Genomic DNA, 27,551 nt, shown 5'->3' with positions numbered 1-27,551 from the left:
AGGACTTGCACAATGCCCAGCACATAGTAGATGTGCCACCAATGTATGTTGAATGAATGAAGGCAAGATTCCCATGTGCTGTGATTTTTGTACTACTCTATTTTTATAGCTCACATGATTCCCCTTAATTCATAGTATCAAGCCCATGTAAAGTGCCTTGTATCATTAAGATTAACATTGTGGCCTTTTAAAGGAGAGCATATGAGGGCCCACAGGGTCTGGCCTTCTGGGGCCTCTGCCCAGTGTTTCTGGCAGCCACCCTGAGAGACCTCCTCCCCCCACCCCTACTTCCATCCCAGCTGTTTCCCAAGCAACTGGGCACCTCTGTCCAGTCAGGGCTGACACAGGCAGTAGCTAGGGAGCTATTCTTCTGAAGGAAGAAGACCTCACCCCAAATCCTCTCCCCTACCATAGACGCTGCAAGTAAGGAGAGGACGCTGAGGCCAGCAGGCCCCGTTCCTAGAGGTGGTGGCAGTGTGGGTTACCTGGGCCTTCCTGAGAGTGGCCCAGCTCTGTCACCTCCCAAAGATGCCTGGCCTGCTCCCCCTCTCCCCAGAGAGGAAGGAGAGCACCTGCCATGTCTGAAGTCCAACATGGGCACCTCCAGACATGAGCTGGGGCTCTGAGCCTGAGCCAAACTCAAGGACCGAAACTGTGAGGGTCTAGAACAGGGGCTGAGGTCAGGCAGGGAGTTCGGTCTCCCCAGATATCTCTGGTGGCTGGGCCTCATGACTTAGCCCACTGAAGCAGGAGTGGCTGCGTAGGAGGCCCGGGTACAGGGGGAGGGAACTCCTACCCCCGCCCAGGCCTTGGATCATTTGAAAGGCAAATGTGCTGGGTTGCCTAGGGAACGGGAGAAAAGGGACTTCCCTAGCACCGGTGACTAGTAAGGGATGGAGACGGGAGCTGTGATGCTGAGAAAATTGTTTCCAAAAAAAAAGTAAAAAGCGGTGACTAAGCAGCCCTGGTTATGTAAAACGATCCCTGAGGAAGTGTGGGGAAAAGCCTGGAACCCACCCCCGTGTCCCTCCTCCCCACTCCCAGCCCCGGCGCCTGCTGCCTCGGGGAGTTTCCACCAGCCCCTTCCCCCTCCTGTTCTCCCGGAACTCCCTACTCCTCCACAGGGCTGCCGGGAGGAGCCAGCCCCCAGAGGGGCTCCGCTGCCAAGGGCGAGCGAAGGAACAGGGTGGGCAGGGCAGGGCACCCACAAGGAGATCCTGGTCCCTCTGCTCCGAACAGGGCGCCCGGGGTCAGCCCACCAGGAGGCAAAGGGTCATTTGTCATCCCAGAATCAGGGACTGCCCACTCCGAAGACAGAGAGATCCAGATTTGAACCCTGACACTGCTGTTGGCCAACTGGGCAACGCTGGCCAAGTTACAGAACCTCATTGAGCCAGTGTCCTCAGCTGGAGATGGGAGGTGGTGTCTACCCCACAAGATTGTTGGGGTAATTCCCTGAGACAACCTGTGTGTGACTCTGGGCACAGGGCAATGCATGGGAGGCACCCGGCACATGTTAGTTTCCTTTCCCCTTAGCCAGAAGGAACCCAGAGACCCTCTCGCCCTTTCATGGAAGGGAACATCTGAGACTGAACGTGAGACTCCCTCAGGATCCAAGGAGTCTAACCATCACCTCAGGGCTCTCTGTCCACGTTCCTCCAGCTATTGGAGTCCCCTGATCCAGGACCTTTATCTCTAAGGTGGGCACGTGGCAGGGTGAGCCGGTGTCCTCAGGCCTCATAATTCCTACTACAGGTATTCTCCTAGTTTTCCCAGGGGGCATCCTCTCGAGAGAGGCCAGAAGAACCCTGGAACGTCAAAGGATTGATGAGATGTTGTAGCCCCTAAAACCCTCGTCTGTGGTTCGCAAATGCCTCCAGCTCTTCCATTCTCCCCTCTGGATGTCCCGTCATCCTTAGGGAGGGGAAAGGACCTGCCAGGTTGCTCTGGACAAATGAATTTCAAGCCACAGGTTACTCTGGGCCTCAACGAGCTATTGAAAAGGTCTGGGAAACAAGAGCCTCCGGCACCAGTGAAACTGACCAGGCCTGAGTGAGGAAGGAAACCGTGATCCATCCCCTACCTCAAGATGAAAAAGGCCACATACCTGGGAATCTATCCTACTTCTAACCATCCCCAACTACTGAGCAGTCCTCCCTCTCAAGAACGTTTGCATGTCCAATCTAAATCACCCATGCGATGCTTTAAGCCCTGTTTCCTCTCATCCGTTCTTGGAAAATAAAAATAGCTACTTACCTTCCATATGCTTATACTGCAAGCTTCAGCTGCGTGTCTCTTCTTCGAGACCCGGCTTTCCTCGCCCTTCCCGGTACTAAGCACACTGCCAGGGACACAGTATAAGCAATGGATAGATATTTGCCAAGTGAATGAATGTTCCCACTGGAAACACACTGCTCAGTCTTCCAAAGAACTCTTCCTGTTGGTGGGAGGCAGAGTTGGGGGAACCAGGGCCCCGGCCCAGCTCTCTCCCTGGGCTTGTCAGTCTTTTCAAATAATGGTGGGGCCGGGGGTGGGGGGGGTGGGGGGCAGCAGGGACACTTATGACCTGGGACCCACATGCTCTGCTAAGACCCTTAGAACTCTTTGCGTGGCAGCCTCCACAACACCGTAAGAAACCCAGTGATCGTAGAGTTGGAGCCATATATTCGTCTAGCCTGAGTACCTTTTAGCCGGGTGACCTTTGACAAGTGCCTTATTCCTCTGTGCCTCCCATTCTTTGTCTCTGTGAATTGAGGCCAAAATCAGCTGCCTCAGGGTTGTGGGGAGAACCGTGCCTGGTACATCAGAGGTCCTCGGGAAGCGTTAGGCGAGTCCAAACGGGGCACCTTGAGCCTTCGAGGGCTGGGCTCCTTCTGCAGGGAGCCGGGCCCGGTGGCTTTCCTTTCTTGGGGTCTCACACTGTCCTCTGGACACCACCGCGCACGCACAGGGAGCCGCAAGCAGCTGACTTGGTGAGGAAACCCCGTCCCCCGCCTCCCCCGCCCACCTTCCCACCGCCTACTCCCCAGAGGCTCGTAAGCGTGTTGTGAGGATGAGTCACTGCGCCGCCCCCACAGCCCGTGCCCCCCACACAGGCAGACTGGCTGAATGCTTAATTGGAGTTCCTCACACCTCCGAGGACAGCCCCCGACAATATGACAGAGGAGTCTGCCCCGGCAGCAGGCCCTGACTATTGAGGGGCGCTAAAGATGCGGAGAGGACTTTGCTTTCCCTAAAAACAGTCCCCTTCAGATGGCCTGAGCAGAACGGGGAGAAGGGCAGGGCAGGGCAAGGCGGAGACTGTGTCGGTGCCCGGCACATCCAGAACCTTCTCCTAAGACGCTAGCTGGGAAGAGCTGCACTTGGGCTTGCTTGTCTCTGCAGGGAGGGTGGCCCTGGGCCCAGCTCCATCAGGAGCACAGGACAGGGGAACAGGGACAACAGGGTGACATGACTCGGCAGAGCAGCAGCTACTATGAGCGGGCGCTGTTGGTGAGGGCCTCAGGAGTTGTGTGTCCCCCATAACTGCCTCTGAAGAGGACCGAGTGGAGTGTCTTAGAGGCCACAGGATCCAGCCTCATGTGGAAGCTCAGTGATTGGCCCACTGGGGGCAGGTAGGGACCCTAGGTCCAGGAGGAGTGAGGTCACTCATCCTTTTATCCACGTGGAGCCCTAGCAGAGCGGGGTGGACACAGGCCCACTGCAGAGCTCAGATAAGCTCAGGACAAGCACGAGAGACGGGCGTGGATGGGCACCCAGTTCCCGGGTGCAGGAGGCAGCCTCCCTCCCATTATGGGGCAACCGGAGAGAGGATGGGAATGGCGGTGGAGCTGCCTGGGAGTGCTGCTGTCTCGGGGGTCTTGTCGCCGTGGGACTCTGCATCCCCCTCTATGGGACTGTCCCACCCTGAGTAAGAAGGCGCTAGGTGGTGCGGGAATCGGAGTGTGACGGGGGCCCTGGGAAAGGAGGTTGGGGGACGCTGAGGGAGCCAGGCTGTAATTTCTCATCGCAGGCCGGGGAAGCCAGAAAGGGAAAAGCATCCTTCTCCCACACACCCTCGGCTCCCCAGCCTCGCTTGTCTAATTGGATTCCCTCTGCCTCCTACGAGGTTATCCTTAGCGCCAGGAAAATACCTCATGGTCGGATCCTCCTCCTGCTAAGAGGGGGGCTGTAGGGGCCCTGAGCAGCGCTGCCATTCCCGGCACCTCCACAGCCCAGCTCTGGGGTGACAGGAGTGCCCTGCAGGGCGAGTGAGGAGTCGAGCCTGTAGGGACTGGGCTAGGGCAGGCTGGGATGGGAGCCAGGGTAGCGCTTCCCCACCACCTTCTGGCTACTTCCGGGAGATCCTGTCAATGTAGCCCCACCAAAGCCTGCTCATCTGCTTTAGGGTCTGACTCTCCCTGAGGATCTCAGCGCTGTGTTCCTGCCCTTCCCCCTGCCCAGCTTATACTCCAGGCCCAGCCCACCCTGGGCTCTGGCTCAGCAGCCCTGACAGCCTACGCCTTGAGGCTTACTCCCTCCGTGAATCCATGAGTGCATGGCCACCACTGTCCTAACACAGTTCCCTGCAGTTGTCCTCTAGCTGCTCCATACTGGCTCTCCCACTAGAGAGTTCCTCCTGGGGACAGGGCCACATCCTGCACCTCTCTCCTGTCTCTCATCAGGTTGGGCTTAGGGAAACACTTCAGTGATTGATTACTCACATTCTAGACCCAAAGCCTGGACTTCTGTCCAAAGGGCCTGTTCAACCCACGTGTTAGGCTGCAGAAAGACAAAGAGGCAGTTCCTCCTACGGAGAGATGTTCTTCTCTGGTTTGCAGGTTCCTAGAGGGCAATGGTGGTGTCATCGGTGGGATCCACCCAGCACCTAACATCACATATCAAGGTGTTCAACAAAGGGAAGTGGGAAGCAGGCTAAGAAGGTGTAAAGTGGTACCGTCCCTTCACCTCATGGTCTGTGCAGTGTCATTGACATCATTGAGGACAACCGCAGCCAAGTCCAAGGCAAGGGACTCTTGCCTGTGTCTGAATATACTCCACCAACCCCATATTACCTAAGAGCCCCAGTGGGAGCAGATCCAAATGTTTTCCAAAAACGTTACCTGATCTGCCAGAGGGTTGCCTCCTCAAAAAAAAACTTACAAATGACCTGATGTTAGCATTTTAATATTCCCAAAGCAGATAGACCCTCCCTTGCCATACCCTCTGCTCTCTTCCTCCTCCTTTGATCCCCTGCGCCTCCCTGCCTCCGTCCCTCCACCTCTAGCCCTCCCCTCTAAGCCACTCTCTGTTTGATTTTTCCACTGAGAGAAGTAAAGCAGAGGAAGGAAGAGATGAGGGGATGCAGGAGCTAGCACAGGGACCCACCTGTCCTCCTGTGCAACCCAGGGTTCTTGTGGCTTTGCTGTTGAACGTGGGACTCTGAAAGAGCATCTTTGGGGCCAAGGCAACAGCCTGCCCACGTGGTCCTGTCTTCTCCATCCCAGGGAGGCCGAACCCTCTTTTTCCACTCTGTAGATGTGAGATGATACAGGTGGGGGAGTGGGGCAGATGCAGGAGGACAGAAGGGGTGGCCCCCAGGGGAAGCAGAAGCAATGAGGAAGATCAGGGAGAATGAGGAAGAGGAAGGAGACACCCGCCCTCCTCCTTGGGCAGATCAGTGCTGAGCCTCCTCCCCATCTTTTCTTTGGTTTCCTCTGGCCAACAGCTTGTCTGCACCATTGCCTCCTTTGTAGCACCCACCTTCCAGCCCCCAAATGCCTGGTGCCTTCCCCTCTGTCCACCAAGCCTGCCCTCCCTAGGGCCCGGCACAAGCTGGCCCTGGCTGTGTCCCCGTGCCATCCTTCAGGCAGGCCTGGCTGACAGCATGAGGCCCCGTGCCGATCACCTCCCAGCTCAGCTGGCCCCTTCCAGGCTGCTCTGAGGGGGAATAACTGGCATGGGATCGTTTGACCAACACCTTGGATGCCTTGATCAGAAAAATGGCCGACCAGTGGCTCTCCCCCTCCCATTCCACATCCAGCCACTTAGCGCAGGTCAACAGGTGATTGTCCTTTAATCGGCTAGGAAATGGGCAGTGGAATTAGAGATAGGGAGGAATCAAAGTTTGCAGGTAGAGAGAGAAATGGCATCAGGAAAAGATAAGCAAACACGACTGATGGAGAAGCCGGTGGGTGAGGTGCCACAGGGCGGAATGGCAGCCTGCAGGACAGACCCGCTGTCTGAGGGCTAAGAGCAGGGCCGATGGCGTCACCAGGGACAGGCAGACCCTGCGGCCATCCTCACTGCTGTTCAGAGGGTCTCACACTCCAGGCACACATGGAAAGTTCCCCAAACCACATGATTGTACTGTTGAAAGACTGAATCTACCAGGTTCAACATACATTGGCCTTTGTGTCCTGGAGGAGTTTCATGTTTTCTATGAAACCCCATGTATGAGTAGAGAGATGAAGGGAGAGCAAAATGAAGGGTTTGCAACGGGTGCTGGAGGCCCGTGTACCCCTAAAATGCCTTGGCATGACCCTTCCTCCAACACACAAGCCCCAGCAGCAGTGTTCCAGGATTCTGTGCTTCAGAGCAACCCCTGCCCCTCACTGAGGCTCTCTAAGTGTTACTTTGGCACAGAAATGCAGGAGGGGAGGGTCCCGGGGTCCCCCAGGGCTCCACAGAGGTAATGGTGTCTGTCCTAAGCAGCCCTGGCCACAGACACCCCTGCCTCTCTGGTTGGAGACACCCCTCTGCGTGCATCAACAATCCTCGTCATTCCAGGGGTGAGCCCAGACCACCCTGGCCATCCCTGGTGGGGACAGATGGCCCAAGGAGCTCACTGCCGGCGCCTCCAGAACGGGAAACCCCCCCAAGAGCCAAGGAGTCGGGCAATCCTTCCTGCCCACTCAGAGATTCCGGAAGCCCTTCCAGCCTGGAGAACCCGCCTCCCCAACCTCTCTCTTGCTTCCTCTGTCTGTCTCCTTCTCGCGACTCCTGTGAGTGCACAGGAGGGCTGAGGGAAGCCCCGTGTGCCTGTGATGAACGGAGCTAATTTCTGGTTTGCTGGTATGCCGCAGAGACACTGCCTCCGTCCCCCTCCTTCCCAGCAAACCCTCTCCCACACACAGACAAATAGGCTGCATATTTAATTGGAATTCCTCACACCTACAGGGTAAAGCCTTGTCAGTAGAAATAGAGCCCACAGCCAGCTGGCTTCCCCCATTCCACCCACCTTGTCTCTTAAAAAGAAATCCCCCCCCCATACGTGAACGCCACCCACGGGCCCCTGCACATCCCTCCCAGCACGGTTGTAAAGGAAGGATTGGTTGGCAGTGCCGCTCCTCGCCTGGGCCGCTACAGCCGGGCCCACCCGGCAGGGACCACCCAGAGGCTTCTCCCTGGCAGACGGGCCCTGGCGGCCCTCCTGTTGCCCACCCCGGTAGTCCCCTTGTCCAAACTCCTGGGGCTCCGGGGTCCCCGGAGGACGCTTCTGAGAGAGGCAGGCTGCTTGGGTGTGAAGGACCAGTTGATACAGAGAAGGAAGACAGGGAGCCCTAAAAGCTGGAACATTACCTTCCAAGAGAACTTGGGGCCCATCTCTCATAGTACAGGTGGGGAAACTGAGGTCGGGGAGGCGAAGGAAAATGCATCACACAGCTAACGATGCAGAGTTGGGCTGAACCTGGGTCTCGGCTCCAAGGATGCCACTTTGTCCCTTTCCCTGTGGCATCTCTCCCCATAGGGGGAAAGGAGGTGGCACCCGGAGGCTGGCAGGACCAAGCCAGGAGGGGCTCCTGAGGAAGAGCAGGGGAGAGACTTCAGGGCACAGAAGGGCGAGGACTCAGAAGGGATGAAACGGACCTAGGAGACCATTGGAAGCAGCCGGATGGGTCTATGTCCCATATGGCAACAGGAAAGGAGGCCTGGGAGAACGAGCTAGAACAATAAACGGCAAAGACGTTGACAGGCAGGGGAGGCTGAGCTCCTTAGAACACCCTCAGGGACACCCGGCCCAGGACACACAGCTGCCCCTCCTCCCCCAGGGGCCAGCGAGGCCAGAGCAGCTCCCTGCCCGCGCCTCCAGAACAGGAGCCCCCTGAGCCTCCTGCCGTGACCTCAGCGTTCAGGGTCAGCAGCCTCAGCTGGGTTTGGCGGGGCCTCAGCCCTGCCAGCAATTCTTCTGCTGCCTCCTCCCGGCAGAGCCTCCTTCCCCCTCTGGCTAAAATTGAGCCTGGCACAAGCCTGCGCCAAACCTGTGTGTCAGTGAGTAGACAGCTGCCTTTGGGGCTCTGCAGAGCGCTGTGACATCCTCACTCTCCCCCACAAAATATCATCTCAGTTTGCCTGAAAGTTCACCATTAGTGACTCATTTCTTTGGGTTAAACATAGCCCTCCCTTCTTAAACGCAGCTGCTCTAGGAAAGGGTAACTCATTGAGTTCTTAACATCCTAGTGTGAATGGGGAGACGTAAGAGATCCAGGAGCCCGAGAGGAAGTGAAGTGGAGATAGAGACAGGAGGAGGGAGGGAAGTTACGGAAAGGGAAGAAGAATTCAAAGAAGGAGCAGCAAGAGGCGATCCAGCTCAGGTCCCCGCCATGCCACAGTGAATAAGTGACCCCCTCTGTTCAGGTGCCGCATGCTGTGATTTACAAAGCGCCTCCACACCTGCGCTCATTCGTTCCTCACAGCTCTGTGAAGCCAGCAGGAGGGAGGTGGTTGTGCCCATTTCACAGGTGAAGAGACCAAGGCTGTTGGAGGTTGGAGGACTTGCCGCCCAGCCAGTAAGCAGGAGAGCTCTGCTTTCCTCTCCTCTGTACAGACCCCGCTATGGGGACCTCACTTTCCCCCACTCTCCCACCCTCTGCTGTCAGAACAGGGAGGTCCCAGGCAGAGGCACAAGATTGAAAAGGGTGCCAGGAAACGTGCAGGGGTGGAGGAGGTAAAGCAAGACCCCCCACAGTGGGAGCAGCCAACAGCTCTGGGTCTTCAAGCCCCTGCCAGGGAGCGGTGTGGCTGGAGGGCAGAGACCCCACTCTTCAGGAGCATCCCCTGGGTCCTTGTGGAGGCTGCCTCCCCTGTGACCATCCCCTCGGGGGCCAGGACGGCCTGTGGAGGGCTTTGCTGGCTTGGGGTGTGCTCAAAGGGGGCTGGCTCTGGGTGAGTGGGGTAGGCTGGGCCCAGGGGAGTCCCCCAGGAGACAGGGGAGCAGGAAGAGACCCCAGGAGCCTGCTGAGAAATCCCGCAGGCGTTCAGGCCCACCTTCCCCACTGCCCTCCTCACCCTCCCTCCCTTTCCTGCCTCAGGTCGCAGGCCTCCCCCAAGCTTCCCACCCTGCAGGAAGTGGCCCGTCCGCCATATTGAAACTGTCCCCTGTGTCTGCCTCTTAACGAGCCAGGTTAAATATGCTGTAATCAGAGTAATAATACACCTGGGCTGGTTCTCGAGAGAACTGCCTTTTGTGCTGCGATAGGACATTAATAGCAATTATTCTGCTTTGTAATTGGAGCTTTAAATACTAATTCAAACAGCCAGAGGAAAACCAATTAGTGCTAATTTATCTCTATGTGTTTTCCAGAGCTGGTGTCTGTCACACTGTGAAGAAATAGGTTGGTAATTAGTACAGTTGGGTGGTAGATAGAAGTAATTATCAGATTCTTTCATTTTTCTTTGGGGGGGGGGATATGGGTAGGGGGTAGGGAAGGCCAAGATGGGTTCTGTAAGTCTTTGTTCCCTTGAGGTTTAAAGGGAGGGCCCATGTTCGTGCTGAGAGCCCAGCCCGCAGCATCCAGACCGCATAGGTATTTCTGAGACAGGTGGGCTTGGTGGCAGCTGCCTTGAAGGCCTTAGCCAAGGACCTTCCAGCTAATAGGCTCGCAGAAGTACCGCCAGCAACGCCATGGGAAGCGGAGTCTTCCCTGTTTGAGGAACAGTTTGTGACCCCCAAACAGCTGACCCTCGGGCAAGGGGGTCCCTGGCCAGCCTCTAAGTCCCTGCACAGCCTGGGAAGAGGTGCTGATCTCTCCGATCGCTGTTTTGCTTATTAGGAAAATAGACATAAGCATACCTGCCCCACAGGGTTGTTGCGAGGCCTGAATTGAATACAATGAGGTGTATAACTGCCTGGCACCCAGTATTAATAGGTGTGGTTATTGAGTTCTTACAGCTTGCCTGGGACTCTTCTAGATGCCTTTGTGTATACAGCATTATCTCCAACGCTCCAAAGCCATGGGCTGACACTGTGTCGGTTGACTTCCCTGTCCCCTCTCCTGTCCAGACCTCTCGCCAGCGAGACAACCCTGCAGAAGTTATTGGATCACACTGAGCCTCGGTTTCCTCATCTATGTAATGGGGGTGACAACAGGACCTTCCTTAGAGATTTATTGTGAAGATTAAATGAGACAATGATTATAAAAGCTCTTAGCACAGTGGAGCATGGAGTAGGAGCTCTGGGGGGGTTATTTATCATTCTCACTATTATGTTATTGTTTCACTGTGTATGGTTGTGTTGTAATCTGTGCAAATCCTCCATTGAAGGAGGTAGATATGGTACTATAAAGACATTTTATTAACTCATCCGCAAGTACGGATACGCACTCAGCACTGGGGGCCCTCAGCTCACACTGTTTAGAAACATGGGACTAGCTCACTCTGAACAACGGAAGATGGGATGATAATGGCATGTCACGGAGCTTCCCAGTTTACAAAATGCCCTCACATATCTGATTCCAATGCCTTCTCACAAGTGAGAGTGTTGAGAATTACTGTAATCCCCATTTTATTTATTTACTTATTTATTGAGACGGAGTCTCTCTCTGTTGCCCGGGCTAGAGTGTCAGCCTAGCTCACAGCAACCTCAAACTCCCGGGCTCAAACAATCCTCCCAAGTAGTTGGGACTACAGGCATGTGCCACCATGCCCAGCTAATTTTTTTCTGTGTATATTTTTAGCTGTCCAGATCATTTCTTTCTATTTTTAGTAGAGATGGGGTCTCGCTCTTGCTCAGGCTAGTCTCAAACTCTTGACCTCAAACGATCCTCCCACCTCGGCCTCCCAGAGTGCTAGGATTATAGGCATGAGCCACCTCACCTGGCCTAATCCCCATTTTAAAGGTGGGAAAATGAGGCTCAGAGAATTGAATTGACTTGCTCAAGAAAGTGGTAGAATCAGAAGCTGAACCTAGATTTTTTGACTATGAAACCTGTGAAAGGCACTCGATAAATACGTGTTGAACGGATGAATAGAAAAATGTGCTTTCCACTAAACCATGCAGCCTAAACTGCCAACGTGTGTGTCCTATTTCCGTGTGAGGAGCCGGGTTGACCAAGAAGAGGTCGGATGGAGGTGCAGAAATCTTTGGAGGTGCTGTGGGCTGGCAGAGGGTCGGACAGCTTCCCTCAGCCCAGGCAAGGTCTCTGCAAGTGTTGAGTTAACAGGCGACACTGAACAGCCCTGAGGTTGCATTTAATGATCTGGAGAAAGATCTGGCAAGTCCAGGCTCTCTCCTGTGCACCACAGACCCCGCCCGACCCCCTGATTCAACCTGGACCCGCCTGGACCCTGCAGACACGTGAGCTGTGACCCCTGAGCCAGGCCTCAGAGGATGGGCAGCGAGAGCGCAGGAAAGGGAGGAGGGTGGAGAGGGCGCAGCCTCGGCAAAGACCCAAGGAGGGATCAAAGACAGCGTTTGAGAAGCAGGGACCAGACTGGCCAGGCAGCACGAGAAGGTAAGTGTTGCGAGAGCCAGGGCCGCAGTTGATGAGATAGGCTTTGGCAACCACACGGAGGCAGAGGGCAGGTTTGACCAGGGCCACCTCCAGTGGCTGTGACAGCTCCCCACTGAAGGGGCAGGTAGGGGCTGTGAGCCAGCCCGCCTCCACCCACCAAGCTGCTGACCTTGTCCCAGGGCTTCCTCCGCCCTGGGAAGGAGGAGCCGCTTCCTAAATTCACACAAAGGCACCGCCACAGGCCTGCCAAGCTGTGGGCTTCCACCCAGCGGGGAGCCTGCTTCCTGGGGGCCGTGGCTGCCCTGGATCCCATGTGTAGCAAACTGAAGCCTTTCAAAGGCAGAGTTTGAGAAGGTTGGACCCGCAAAGGTGGCAGCGTGAACGACAGCAGAGTCAGGAGACCCTGCAGGGAGGAGAATGTCAGCAACCGGGAGAAACAGAAGGAACAGAAGGTTCAGGTCCCTGTGCATGGGCAAGGGACTGGCTGGCATGTCCCAAAATATTGAAAATATCGATGGCGGGAGGGAGGATCAATAACTTTCTCTGTTTTCTTTTTGGTTATCAGTATCTTCTAAATTTTCTACACTGAGCATATTTCTCTTTTATAAGAAGAAAAACAATGGAACTTATTTTTAAAAAAGGAAGGGACATATGCTGGAGACATTTTGAAGGAAGAGCTGACAGAATTTGATAAGTGACTAGAGAAGGGTGATAAAGGAGAAAGATGAACCAGAAATAGCTGCGAGGTTCTGAGATGGGTGATAGGAAGATGGCAGGGAACAGGCATTGGGTTGGGTTCCCCATGCAGCGAGCGGGGAAGGGCGCCCTTCTGTTTGCGGCTTCCAAGCCTGAGCTGCCGGCGAGACACGGGAAGGTGTCCCCGCAGCCGGAGAGGAAGGGTCCCTCAGGAAGGGAAACCGAGGCACAGAGCAGGGAGGGTCTTTGACCACAGCCTGGAGTCAAGAACAGAACTCGGACCATCCTTAGCAAAAGGCTCAGTCCACTCAGTCCAGAGCTGCTGACACGGGACTCAAGTAATAACGAGGCCGGGCCCCTGAGGACCAGCCCGTCCTCCCCAGCTGTCCACAGACGCACCCCGTGCACAGAAACCCACCCTGCCCAGCTGCTGCCTCGACTGCGGTCTGCAGAGGCTTTGGCCCTGGCGGAGCCTCAGACACTGACTGTCCCAGGCCACACAAACACCAGGATGGGAAGAGGATATTCCCTCGGCCCTCTAGGACCATCTGCCTTGTGTCTGCTGGTGACACAGCGTCCCGCAGCTGCTAGTGGCTGTCGCATCCTGACTAGGGCCGTCCCCTGGGCCAGCAACAAGCCCACCCCCCTCCCCATCCCCCACTTCTACACCACCCTCCCCAGCACCACACTGGCCTCACTGACCCAGAGCCTCAAAAGACTCTGTATTGACTGGGCCCGAGGCCCCACCCGAGGCTGCGTCACTGTGTCCTTGGCAACGGAAGGGCTGGGTGAAAAGTAACACACAAAGCAAACAGAATGAGCTCCACATGGGTGGCCCGGGAGCCGTCACCGTCACCTCAGCATCTCGGGGCCTTCGATTCACGGCGGGTGGGAGGGCCTGCCAGCTCTCTTCACTGCTCTGGTGGGGGCTTCCATGAGCACCCCAAACCCCAGGCAGGGAACACCTCACAACTCACCATGGTAGTGTGCGTGCTCTCACTGTGCTGTGGACCTGCGGCTAGAAGAAATGAGACAGCTGATGAGGGTCCTGCCTCTGTAAGCACCGGTGCTTTGAGGCTAGTGGGGCTGAGCCCCCAAAAAGTCATCTGCCAGGAAGGAGCTCTGAGGAGCCACAGAGTGGAGTGGGCAGAGGGACACAAGGAGTGCTCGGGGGCAGTCGCTGCAGGGGACCCCAGTGTTCCCAGGCTCCTACATTAACATCATCGCCCCATCGTCTTTGCCCAAGGCCCTAGAGCATTTGGGGAACTTCTAACGGGTGCCATGCCGTAGGAAAATACCTCATAGGCATATGCCTGGAATTCCAAGGTGCTTTTCAAAAAAATTTTTTGTAAAGTTACATATGTCAAATACGCAGATCTTAAGTATGCAACTTCATGGTTTTTTACCTGCATAACCACCACCAAGGTCAAGATAGAGAATATTTCCAGCTGGCTGTGGTGGCTTATGCCTGTAATCCCAGCACTTGGGGAGGCCAGGGTGGGAGGATCACTTGAGGCCTTGACAACATAGTGAGACCCCGTATCTACAAAAACTGAAAAAAAATCCTAGCATGGTGGTGCCCGCCTGTAGTCCCAGCTACTCAGGAGACTGAGGCAGGAGGATCACTTTGCCTGAGCCCAGGAGTTAGAGGTTACGGTGAGCTAAGATTGGGCCACTGCACTTCAGCCTGGGCAACAGAGCGAGACTGTATCTCTAAAAAAAAAAAAAAAAATTCTAAAGAATATTTCCAACACCCCAAGAGGCTCCTACACACTTCCTCCCAGTCCGTATGCCCCTGTTAGGTGAGATTGTTTAGACTGCTGTCACTGTTGATCAAGCATATTCTTGAGTGTCATGTAAATGGAATCACGGCATTCTGTCGTGGGAGTGGCCCGTGTCATTGCAGAAAGCAGTGGTTCCTTCTCTTCTCCCGCTGGGCTGCATATCTTGGGCATCTCAATCTCTGAAAGGCCTGCACGGCTATGTTCTTCTCCCACTCAGTGGCTTGCAACTGCTGCTTCCTCCAGGCCACCCGGGACTGGGGACATCCACACCTCAGCTGAGCTCAACCCCAGGGCGCTCCCTTCTCTGTCCCACTCGAGAAATCACAGTGGAGAGAGGGTGGGTGTGATGGCATCAGAGGGATAACCTTGAATTCCCTCTAATTTACAGAAACAGGGGGGATTATTGGAAAACTGTGGCACTTTATTATTAGTAACATTTGTTTGTGATACATCTCACAACTGTCGGTCCCACACCCGTGTGTCACAGCTTTGGGGCTGCGAACTGCTAGTCTAAGTGGTGTGATTTCAGAAGTAAAGGAAGGCCATTTCCTGCCCCCAAAATATCTCTTTCCTCTACCCTGCTGTTTCAGTCGATTTATTGTGCTGGAGAAAGCAGCCCCAGGCTCCTCTTTTAAAATGCAAGTACTCTTGAGGGGGGAGAATCCATGAAATCCGCAGTGCCCCTGCGTGTGACTTACAGCGGAATTGGAAACCCACGTCACACTCAGGCACCTGGGCGGCTCACTCTCCGTCCCGACTGTGAGGCAAGGAGGATGCTGGTGCTGTCCCCACTTTGCACATGAGGAAACTGAGGCACGGGGAGGCCACACAACCTGGAGGTTGCAGAGGCAGTCATTCAAACCTAGCTTAATCTCCTTCCTCCAGAGCCCGCACTGTGACCCACCTGGGTGGGCAGGAGGTGCCAGGCACTTGTGAACAAGGAGATGTGCTGAAGAGAAAAGTGACGCCCTAGGGCATAAAGCAGAGTGTTGGAGAGAAAAAGAGAACATCTTCATGTTGGATTCCACCTTCCCCCGGGCACTGCTACTCCCCACCTGCCCCCCACCCCAAGATGCTGCTGAGCCCTCCATCAGCCCCCACACCTGCTCTACTCTTGGTTGCCACCACGGCCACATGGAGGAATGTGTCACAGGCACCAGGTCACCTACCTGGAGAGATGTTCCTGTCCCTGAAGGGCCAGTTTCTTCATGCATTTCTTGGGCTGCAGAAGAATGCACGCTCAGAAACTTTCTGGAGCATTTACTCCGCACCACACACCTTGTATGTGTTATTTCAGTCTCTCCTGCAACCCTGTGAAATGGGTGGTCTGAGGCTCCCTTTGAGGACGAGAAGGCCGATGCGAAGAGAGCCAAGTAAGTCACCAGTGGGCTGCAAGCTCCATGAAGGCAGACACCATCTACCGACAGGTCATCACCTACTATCAGCTTCTTCCACCGTGCTTGGCACTTTCTGGGTGCTCATTACCTGTCGGTGGGTTGTCACTGCCCAAAGTCACCCAGACACGTATGGCCAGGTCTGGCTGACCCTGAAGAGCACGCCCTCATCGCCAGATGGTCTCACCCGACAGGGCTGGCCAGAGATGCAGCGTGAGGGTGGGAAGGTCTCATCTCGAGGAGGGAGGCAAAGGCTTGGCAGGGCAGAGGGCGTGTTTAGGGAGTCCATCAAGTTAGGCCAGGAAGCTGGCTGCCTGTATCTGTTGGCGTGAGACCAGAGCTTTACTGCCCATAATTCCACCATGATAATGTTTACTCCCTCGGGTCTTAAATGTTGGGTGGTCACGCTTGCACCATTTGCCACACTTGTATCAGAGACCTACTCTGTGCCAGGTGCTGTGTTAAGCTGCAAGTTAATAAAATGAATAAAACACAGTCATGTCTTCAGGGTCTAGGAAAGGAGAGGTGCAAAGCCCCCAAAATTGTGGCAATCCATAGATGTGGGGAGAGCCCCCCCAGAGCATGGGGTGAATATTTGCAAGGCACGTAGACCATATGCACGCACTCACACACACCGGTGTATCCACCGAGGGGTTTGTACGTTGCCCTAGAGCAGACGGGGAGTCTTGTGGAGAGGGTTCAGCAGGAGGAGGACAGAGTCAAGTTTGTTTTCTACTATGCCAGCTTTAGCAGCTTCAGTGATGGGGTGGGGAGCAAAGGCAGGGGGCACCTCCAGGGCGGCGAAGGAACTGAGAACCGAGTGGACAGGAAGGGGCGTGAGAGAGGGAGTGCACAGTAGGTTCCTGGCAAGGCCAAGATTTACAGGACCCAGTGCGACTTAGAAATGTGGGGCCCTGCCTGGGACAGGGGAGGTCCGTCCCCTCTTCCCACTGGCCCTCATGCATCCCACGAGGGTTGCAGGGGTGGGAGAGAGGCTCCTGTTGAGTCACCCACTCAATGCTGCCAGCTGGGGACAGGAATAGCCACTGTTTGTCCCCACAAGACTGTGAGGTGTATGCCCGACCGCTCTGCACCCGTGCCCAGACTCCCACAGAGAGCAGCGGGTGGGCGGCAGGCGGCAGGAAGTGGGACCGCAGGTCAGCCGGTGCATGCTCCGGTGTCCCACTGGCCTTCACTCACAAAACACAAATTCCAAGGTAAGATTAGTAGGAACTTGACGACAACCACAGAGCATTAAATTCCAAACATGAGGCCCTTCAAAGCTCAGAGTCGTCTTGTTCCACCACACTGGTCACATGCCCACAAAGCCAGCCCCGCTCCCTGGGCTTCTGCTGACATAGGGGATGGGCAGTGGGACTGGCACCTGACAGGGTGCACTCTAGAGGACACACGTATCAGCGGCTGGCCCCCTGGCATATCGAGTAGAGCTCAGCAGAGGATGCTGGGCAGAGGAGAGACCTGGTAGAAGGTGGAGGAGAAGCACGCATCCCAGAGACATGAGCAGATACGGAGACAGCCTTCCCACTTCCCAGGCTGTGCTGCCTGTGTGCGTCTGTATTAGATTCAAGTGTGCAGAGCTTTTTAAAAAAACACCATCCCCAGGCCCCCTCCAGCCCGATAGAATCCCAGTCTCTTGAGTAACAAGTGCGATGGGGTGTGTTTGGGTAACGGAAGCTCAGATTTGCTGCCATTTTTCTTCCTCCCTGGTATATTTCTTTGGATGATTTCACATGAGGAAAATGGGCCAGGAACGGATTGATATCACGTTAAGTGAGGAATATGCAAAGAAGCCGATGAGCATTTCCCCTGGGGAAGAGAAGCTCCAAAAACAAATTGTAAGTTCTTCTCGAGTGTGAACGGCTCTCGAGCAGGGACCAGGTCTTTTGCATGCCTCTACCCACACCTGGCACTGTTGTACCTGGCACGCAGGGCCAGCAAGTGAGAGCTGTACAATGTATGAATGAAACTGTTGAAAGCAATCGTATAGGAGGAAAATTAGTCTGGTTCCGTGGGGCCCCAGGCAGAACCACAGCCATGGTATTAATAGTTCTTATGGGGAGATAGTTCTTTCATGGCAGTTGTGTTGGGGAGACAGAGCTCAGCTGGGAGGATGAACATTCCGACAATAATAGCTAACTATAGCTAGCCTAGTAGGCTGAGCATCGCTTGACATAGATTACTTCCTCTCATCCTCACAAAACCCTGGGAGGCAGACATTCGTATCATTCCCATTTTACAGGCAAGGAGGAAACAGGAGCAAAGAAATGCTAAGTCACTTATCCAAGGTCAGCGGCAGTGTAAGATTTGAAGCCATGAACTCTAGCACCAGCACTCGCTGCTCTTAAACACTTACTTTCCAACCATAAGAGCTATACAGTGATGATCTGACCACTGTGGGCCGGGGACCCAGAGCCAAGAACAAACAAGTCCTTGGCTGGGGACATTGTGGAGGGGATTCAAGCAGCAACCAGAGGGGTTTAAGAGTTATTCCAGCTCTCAGAGAAGATGACTCTGTCATTTTATTCCTTTGCCCTTGGTCATTCTCGGGAAGGAAGAGTTGCTTGGAGGTCTGTGACATTAGATGACACGCATAGCCCCTCTTGGCCAAGCTTCCTCAGCTGTAAAACAAAGAGCAAAGGAAATCTCTAATGCCTTCAACTCCAGGATTGTACAGTTCTCTGATTTGGAGTGAGAGAGGAAAAGGGAGATTGTAGCAGGGGAACAGGGCTCCACTTTGCTTCTTATGCAGAAATAATTCTGCCTCTTGGAGACCTGCAATCTCTTCCCTTCTGGGTGGCATGGAAGCCTGACCAAGAAGGAACCAGGTGGGCCCCTACCAGGCCATTCATCCCTGTGGAACTTGGCCTTTTCTCGTCTTCAGGACTGAGAATCCAAGAATCTAGGACATCTCAAAATCGACCTTGCTTCTTCTCAACCATGGGCAAAAGCTAATGTCAGAAAGACCCAGAAAAACTGACGGAGCAGAATGAGGGCTACATCTGTAGATAGGCATTCTGAAGGAATGTTCCCCGCCACATGGTTTTCCACCCCTGTGTTGCTTTTATAGATATATATTTATATACATATAAATATCTCTTTCCCTGAGGGACAATGAAACTCAGCCAAGTGGGAATTCAGTGTGATCCAGTAGAATTTGTTGCAAAGGAAATGCAGCGGGGTGGGGAGTAGAGACTGTGCATTCAGGACATCACCTGGTTAATAAAAAATTGCGCAGTGCCCCAGAACACATGAGATTTCCTTACATTTTTTTTTTCTTTAAATTAACAAAGGGTGTGTTGTTTCCCCCATTTGTGCCAATTTCAATTGTGATTTTTTTCTTAGACAATAAGCAAACTAACAGTAGGGGTTAAATAATTTGTTAAAGGGTGAGGGCTAGAGAGGAGTCGGGGTTTGGAAAGAGGGGGTGGGGAACTAAAATCTGCCAGTAGCAGCAGTAAATGCAGAGTTATGCCTTAGGCATAATATATCAAAGAAAATATAATGCATCCAGCTTAAAACTAATGATTGCCATATAATTAGATGAGAAGCATTGTGCTATAAATGTGTATTCTTTAGCATGCTGTGATTTTACTGTAAAAAAAGAGAGAGAGAGAGAGAGAGAGCGCACGCGAGAAAGAAGGAGACAGAAAAACACAGAGCCCAGCAACATACTATAAAAAGAACCCTCTGTTGACTTCTCTACTGTTTAGTATTCCTTGGCTGTTCTCCCTTGGGAGTGTGTAATTAGTACTTTATGAAGAGTACATTTAAAGCAGTTTAATATTCACCTCATTCAATCTGAAACAATGTGATCCGTGCTTAGACAAATCAGTGCTCCTTGCTGACATAATCTGTCAGAACATTACCTCTGAAAAGACCTTTCAAGAGGTTTGGATGTTAATTAGTTGTCTATCATGTATAAACAGAGCAGTGAGCAGAAGGGGCTCCGACAGGCCAGAGGGATACGTTGGGAAATGCATTTTGTATGAACATGGCTTGCAGGGGGGTCTTCTCGCTCTCCCCGCCTCCCCCACCCTCGCCTCGCCATGTCAGCAGCAACACAGGCTTTGGACCTCTTCCGGGCAACAAAAGTGCTTTCTAGTTGGCTTCAACGGGCACCCCTGGCCCGCAGAGAGGACTGTGGATAATGCTAGAGGTGTTCCCACACACACACTGCCCCGCGGCTCCCTGGGCTCTCACCTGCAAGGTGTGACTGCTGTCTCCTCTGAGGCTCAGGAAGCATGACCTCACAGGCCCACCTGTGCTCTCTGGGGAGGCTTTGGGGCCTGGCAGGGTCCTACCTCCCAGGAGCGGAGAGGCCAGGAGGATTTGGAGATGTGGTGCACACCTCCCCAACTCGCCTTAAAGCTCGGCTCCTCTGGAAAGCCCGGCTACTGTGACAGAGTCGCACGGTGCAAGAAAGGACTGATGCACATGGGAATTTATGCACACGAAACCTCCTGGACCACCCTGGCCCCAAGAATTCCAGCAAGGTTCAGAGTCATGTTCAAGGTCACCTAGTCTAGGCCTTGCCTTCAAGGGGAACCTTTGCCAAGGACTGGGGTCTGGGCTCTTCCTACGTGAGTTGAACAAGCTCTCCTTTACTCTGGACTTAGAATCCTCGTGTATGAAGCACTCCCTAGCATACTGAAGGTGCTGCTAAAATGTCAGGACATAATTCTGCTGCTCTTGCTAGGCTGGTGACTTCAAGATGGCAGGGCACAGGCCCCACAGGAACCGCCTTCCCCAGGGCTCCAAGGCCCTCCCCCTGCCCCACTCGGCTGCCTACCCTGGGTCTTCCTTTCCCTGTCCTCAGGGACCCCACTGCCCTTCAGTGGCCCCAGCCTCATAGCTTCTTTATTCACCATTCATTTCATAAGCATCCACTAAGCACCTACTGTATTCATCAAACTGTATGCTCCATTCTAGGGCAGCAAAAATGAGTAAGTCACAATTTCTGCTCGTGAGCCATTTACAGACCCATAAACTTATAATTATGGTTTGGGGCAATTATAAGTAATGTAAGGCAGGCAGTATAATTTAGTGGTTAAGAGAAAGGGCACTGGAGTCAAACTGCATGAATTCAGATCCCAGCCTGACCACTCAACAGCTAGGTGACCTTGGGCAGGTTAGTTAGCTGCCCTGAGCCCCGGTTTCCCTGTCTGCAAAATGGGGGTAAGAATACCTCTCTCATGGGTTTGTGAGTGTTGAATGAGACAATGCAGTAAAGTGCCTAGCACAAGGCTTAGGGCATAATAAGTGCTCAACTAATGTTTGTCCCCCCCAAATAGTGCCACAATAGGAGCATAATCAGAATGCCAGAATATATAGGAGAGAAATACTAATGCCTGGGTAGTCTTGGAAGGCTTCCCAGAAGAGGTGGCATTTGACTAAGTAGAAGTTTAGCAGGAAAGAAGTGACAGAAGGGCTTTCTAGATAGAGGAACACACACACAGATGCAAGGGGGTGCAGGAGTGAAATGACCAGGGTGTTTGGGAACCACCCAGACGTTGCCCTTGTGCTCCGTGTCATGCTGCTGGGTTACAGCCAGGGAGGCTGGTCCCAGCTGTGCCCTTCAGAATGAGCCATGAGACGGCACAGGTATGCAGAGGGGGCACTCCAGGTCTCCATGGCTGGGTGATGATGGGGGCTTCTGACAGCTCAAGGAACCAGTCGCTTCTCCCTGTATTTCTCAAAACAAGGAGTCAAAGTCATAAAACAACCTTGGGCCAGCCCTGGGTCCTGCATTCCTTCGCTCCCTGAACAGTAGCGATGACATCAGCTCCCCTCTGTGGGGCACTTGCTCCTGGGTAGGCACTTTGTACCTCTGACTCTCACGATAGCCTCTGCGGTGGGCAGCATTAGAGCCATCAGCCAGACCATCACACTAGGTCCGGGGCAGGCCACATGAGTGGTCTAGAGGCATACAGTAGGCAAGTGCAAAGCTGGGGTGCTTGGCCTTTCTGTGGGTTTCCAAACTCCCACCCACCGCTTCACACCAGGTAAACTAGCCTCCAGCAAACTCCAGCCTGCAGGCCAAGCAGCCTGCTTGTGTGGGGCCTGTGAGCCGAGAACGGGTTTTGCATTTTTAAAGGGTTGTAAGAAAAGAAGCAAACAAACAAGAACATGTGACCAAAACCATATGTGCCCACCAAGCCTCAAATATTTACTACCTGGGCCTTTCCAGAAAGTTTGCCACCCCACGGGGCTCCCTAGGGAACATTCAGTACCAGGCATGGGGTACCACAGATACCAAGTGCGAAGGCCACAGTGAGAAAGACAGATGGACAGCCCCGCCATCCAATGCGACCTGCTAGCTTCAAAACCGTGTTTTAAAAGGTGTCTAGTAGAGATGAAATCGGGCTAAAGGGAACACCAGAACTTTCTCTCTGTGCAGGCTTTTACGGTGAACTGTTTCACACACAATGTCTCTTTCATGGAGTTAGAATCCCCAATTTTTGAATGAAAAATGGAAAAGCTGAGAGGCAAAATGACTAACTGAGGGGCCCCTGGTGAATATCCTCCCCAGGTCCCATGACCTCAGGCCAGTGTTCTTTCCATCTGACACAGCTGCCTCTGGCCCCGGGCACAGAGAGACCATGGCAGCCCTGTAGGGGCAGGAGGGGGGCAACCCAGGCCACACCCCTCTTTTCACACGGATTGAATTTATGTGCATCTCAGATTCCCTTTTTCAGCACAAGCCCTGCTCTCTTGGAGCTGTTTCAGCCTCTGAGTCACCCCCCAAGAGGAGCACCCCAATTTGCTAGATCTAAAGAGTGATTCTAGCTCACATCCATCATGCTAAATAACTGCCCCAGAGGGCGGGGAAGTCTGATTTCTGGTTGCAGCTCTCCCGCCAGCTGGCAGGGTGACCCGGTGTGGGCCACTGTCCCTCTCTGTGCCTCCCTTTCCTCCTGGGAAGCTGCGTTAACTATCCCCGCCCCCTGCTCAGCCCATATGGGACTCTGTGAGAGGGAATGAGGTCACGTCTGTGAGCCGCCTGGCGGAAGGAAGCAGCAGGAGGAGGACAAGGTAGTATTATCTTCTGGGTCAAGTTGGGCCGTTGCCATGCAGTTGCTGAGATGTGTAAGCATTGCAAGGGCCTCGGGAGCCAGTCCCGGGAAGGCCATGGGAAGGCAGTGTGTTAGAAACAGCTTGGGCGGCCGAGTCACTGCAGTGTGGGCGCACATCCCAGCTCAGCTACTTCCCAGCTTCAGCAAACCGCCAATTGCTTTCAGCCTCAGTTTCCTCACCTATGCAATGGGCATAATCCAACCACAGAGGGTTGTTTGGTTAAGGATTAAATGAAATTATTTCTGGCACCCCTCGAGTGCTTGTTATGATGAATGCTGTGGGCCTGTCGTCTTGTCAGGACACCTCTTTGTGTTTCTCCATGAACTATCTCCAAATAAACGCAAACGCCTCCACCGTGTCGCTCTGGGGACAGCCTTCTGCAGTAGGGATGGGCCGGGCTTTCTGCAGACCTCCTTTTGAAAAAAATAAATGTAGGAGTTGAGGCAGTGAGCACAGGCCTTTCCCCCAGCGTCACTCAGGGGACCTTCAACCCACAGGGCCAGGGGTCCAAGGTCAAGGGACTGGGAGGAGGCCAGGTATTCCCTGGAGGCCTTTTCCCTTGGGAAACGGTAGAGATTGGCCACTGAGTTCTGAACCCGGCCGTGCCAGCCTCTGCAAGCCAAAACTCCCAGCTTGCGGGCCACCGCTTTCTTCTCCCTCACCCGGGTGCAAAAGAGAGTCTCAGCGAGCCCACAGGCAAACGGGTCTTAGAACAGGCATAAATGAACCATCTGCTCCTGGCCTGTTTTTGCCAGGCAGGAAGGGACTCGAAAGTGGGGGAGCAGAGCCCATGGAAGGGGCTTCCTGGCCTAAGTGGGGAGGAGTGGGCACAGGACGGTGTGTGAGGGGGCGGGGACCAGTGAGGAAGCCAAGAGATCCATCCAGCAGAGGGTGTGAGAGTCAGCCACAAACTGACCCCGGCTAACAGCAAAGCTGCCGAGCCAATCTGGCCGAGACTGTCTGAATTAGTCACCAGTCTTGACAAGGAGTTAAATCAGTTACATAACAGCCTCCTCACTCTCCGTTGGCTCTGCTGAGCTGGGGCTCTCCGGGGGTGAAGGGTCTCAGGCTGAGAGGGTCACATTCTGTGAGCCCAGGGGCCAAGGTTCTCGCACAAGCCCGGCCGCCCTCCCCAGGCCTGCTCCAGCCCTGCAGGGCCAGAAGGAGGCGCCAGCTGTTCACCTCCTGTCGGAGTCTCACCACTGCCTCCAAACAATCCCACGCTAGTCTTGCAGCCCTAGGGCTCTAGCGTTAGCAGGAAAGATGCCCCAGACAAGGAGTTAAACATGTTTCCCAGCTCATGGCAGCTTGCTAGCACTCTGGCCAGGATTATAATACATCATGATAATAATTATTATCAGCAAGCATTTAGTGAATACCTTTTGTAGTGGCTGTGTTGGAGGCATTGTAGACGCTACAAAGATGAAAAGACACAGATGTTCGGCAGCAGTAGCAGCTTGGAATTACAACGCTTTCCTTCAGGGAGGAGAGCACTTTCAGATAGAGGCGCTCCATGCCCTGCTAGGGGTCAGATCCAAACTCCACATGAAGGTTGGGGTAACTAACCAGCCTCAACCCGAGAGATGCCCAGGACATGGTGAGCTTGTGGCCAGATCTACTTGTGACTGATCTACTTACCAGCTGCACTCAGCTGAATAAAGAACAATAAATGTTTAACAATATTTATAATGGAGGATGATGATGGTGGTGACGATGATGACAAAAATGATGTTAGAAAAGAGTATACACAGGTCATATTTGAGCCCCAAGCCCAGGGGACTTCAGTTCTTCCTTCCAGTCTATTGGCACGTCTGCTACACTCAACTAGACAATAGAAAACCAGGAGTAGAAGCTCGAGAACATGTGAGAATCACTCAAGCAGACCTTCTGACTCCAGGCAGGACTCGACCAAATCATCCAGGAAGAGTCATCGTTATAGCAGTGGGTGAACCCAGGAGTCAGTGAGCGGAGTGGGGGGCTGCTGGGCCCTTCGTCCCTTTCCCAACCCCGGGTTAAGGGCAAGTCCCCAGCCCAGGCTCTCAGGAGATAGTGATGACCACCAAGAATCACATTCCCTACTCATCATTCCACCAGATCCATGATAGTTCAGAGCTCTTAGAAGGGGTCTCAGGAGTCAGCTAGTCCAGACTTCCCATTATGCAGATGAGAACACCAAGGCCCAGAGAGGAGAGAGGACTCACCCAGGGCCACGCAGCAGAGCTGGGACACAAATTCCCATCTCCTTTCATTACGCTGTGAAAGGCAGGGAGGTGCGAGAGGGGATGGACGCGGGGCTGGCCGAGGGCTGTGTGACCCATACTTCTGCGTGTTTGGCTCGACATCAGGCAGATGACAGCTTCCACTGAGGGAGGAACAACAGCCCCAAGTCAGTGTGGACAGTTTCTGAAACAATGAGCCTTTCCTTTCTGCTTTACTCCCTAGAAAAGAGCAAAAAGGCTAACTTACCCCCAGGCCTTCCGGCAAATTCCTGATGAGAAATCTGCTCCAGTTTCTATCTCTCAAAGATCTCTCCCAGGCGTCTGCTTGGGATGAGCCTTCCCAGCAATATTTAAAGCCAATTAGAGAAAATTAAGGAATTAAATGGGAAAACTTGGGTTGGTTTAGGCCATAAAATCATTCAATCATTCAACAAACTTCTATGAAGAGAGAATTCAGTGATGAAGGAGACAAGGACTCTGATTGTAGTACACCCAAAGTCTAGTAGATAAGACCGAAAAATGATTAATTACCTTGGGGACTTTAGTAGCTACAATGTAAGACACAGGGAGCACCAGGAGGGAGGATCATGGGAGTGGATGCCAGGAGTCCAGGGCAGCTTCCTAGAGGAGAAGATATCAGACCTTGGCACTTCAGGAGCCACTGAAGGCTCAGCACCCGTCCTGAGCAGATACAATTTGATCAGTTGCTTCCACTTGTCACTTTGCCCTTTGTCCCTCCTCTCTCTCCAGAGCTCAGAGACATTCTTTTTTTCCATTTGAACATACCCCTTCAGCAAGCCCTAGCTCCAGCCTTATCTTCAGACTTTCCTTTCACATCTTTTTCCCCATTTGGGACCCAAACTCAGCCCACACGCCATGGATGAACGTGGAGACTCAGCACAGAGGTTGTAGGGAGGGGCCCTACGAGACTCACGCCCGGACAGATGTGCTCTGTTCCCCACACAGCTGTCCGGGCAGCCCATCTGTGCTCACTTCCTGCCTCCAGGCTCCAGCCCCTCACACCTCCCACACAGGGGCGGGGAAGTCTGGTCCAGAGATTCGTCTCTGTCCAAAAGCCAGTATTGAGGCAGCCACCAGCACAGCAAAGCCCCGGACCCTGGCTCCCACTGGCCCCACTCCCCCGCAGGGAGCGGTGGCCCGGGAAGGACTTCAGAAAGGTGGAGCCTTGGCTTGGGCCCCTCCGGAGGGCTCTGCCTTGGAGTTCAGCCTCGGTCTCTTGGCAGCCGCGGGAGCTGCCCAGCTCTGAAGTTCGCCCAGTGTCGTGTGTCCACATGAAACACACCAACATCGCTGATCTGATTTCATTATTTTGTCAAGACTAAAAGAGGTCTGCTTCACTCGAGCCAGGTGTACCTAGGGGGAAAAAATTATTTTTGAAAAGAGTTTCATGCAAAAAGATGTCCTACCTCGATCGTTGTTTCGTTATGGAAGTTCATGTGGCTCCCCCAGTTTTGATGCTGGGAGGTGGTGTCTGCGTCGCTCAGAGGAAGTGACATCTCTGGAAACCTGCTCTTTTCTGGGATGCTCACAGCTCCCTCCTGTCTCCTGAGCAGGGAGCGCCCATTCTGTGGGACTGCAGGAAGGTGCAGGCAGCTGTGAGCTTCCCAAGGGCTTCTGGACACAGTAGACACTCAGTAAAGTGGTGCTGAGCTGGGTGCAGGCTTCGACCCTGGGCACACAGCTGGGTCACACAGGCAAGGGGACAATCTGACTAACCTCTCAGTTTACCCTTAGGAAACTCAGCTTGGGCAATCGGGGGAGGAGAGAGAGCAGCAATGTGTGTCCCTGACGGAGAGGGTATGGGAAACTGCAGTGTAAGATTAACAGGTGTCCCTGACTCAACCCACAGTCTTTTCTGTAATATCGTGTCCTAAGGCATGGAGAGTTAGGCAGAAAGATGATAGATTGTTCCCTCTTCCTAGAAACAGAAATGCCTTAGGACTGTGTGCAAACCCCCGAATCCTACATGTCCTGAATACCGGCATTGCCCGGGTGGGAACTGGCCTCTCCAGGCAGAAATGAGCCCCCAGAACAAGGGCTGGTGCCAAGAACAGGAGCAAAGAGCTAACCCAGACTCCAGTTGCAAGAGGGTTTCCCTTCTGTGACCACCATTGTAAATGAGGGAAATTCCGACGCACCCCACTCTCCCCAGCACATTTGCAGACATGCGTGGCCAGGGTGTCTGACTTTAGGTGAGGGGCAGAGCTGGTCCTTCTCCCAAACCCATTAGCCAAGGCTGTGGGTTCGGGCGTATAGATCGCTCCCTTAGGATGAGCTGCTTCAGGGTCTACAGCCAAGCTAAGCATAGACTTAGCTTCCTTTATTTTCAAAGTGTTTGGTTAAGTATCTAAGAAAGAAAAGTTCCTTTGCAAAGGCATTCGTGTCACCGTGTTTTCCGGTTTACAAATCTGACCACCACGATTGTGACAGAGTCGCTGAGATTCAGGTCCCAGCCTGAAAACTCTGATGTCCTGATGAGCCTGGGCCTAGTGTCACAGCAAGAGAGCACGGACGAGTGGACGGCTCATGCCGAGAGGGGCGGCTGCCGGGCGGCAGGGCGGCAGGTGGAGAAGCTGGCAGTAGGCGAGGAGACCAAGCCCCGTCCTCATCCCGGGCCTCCGAGGCAGGCTG

At 53.8% G+C, this 27,551-nt stretch overlaps 1 protein-coding gene across 4 annotated transcripts in view; it reads left to right on the top strand.

Moving 5' to 3' along the window:
• PEBP4 (phosphatidylethanolamine binding protein 4) overlaps window positions 1–27,551 on the top strand; it is a 185,561-nt gene that overhangs the window by 126,499 nt on the left and 31,511 nt on the right. The gene's annotated exons all lie outside the window — the stretch shown is intronic.

Source organism: Lemur catta, chromosome 22, assembly GCF_020740605.2.
Source record: "Lemur catta isolate mLemCat1 chromosome 22, mLemCat1.pri, whole genome shotgun sequence".
Taxonomy (NCBI): Eukaryota; Metazoa; Chordata; class Mammalia; order Primates; family Lemuridae; genus Lemur; species Lemur catta.
This window is presented reverse-complemented; position numbering and strand designations above follow the sequence as displayed.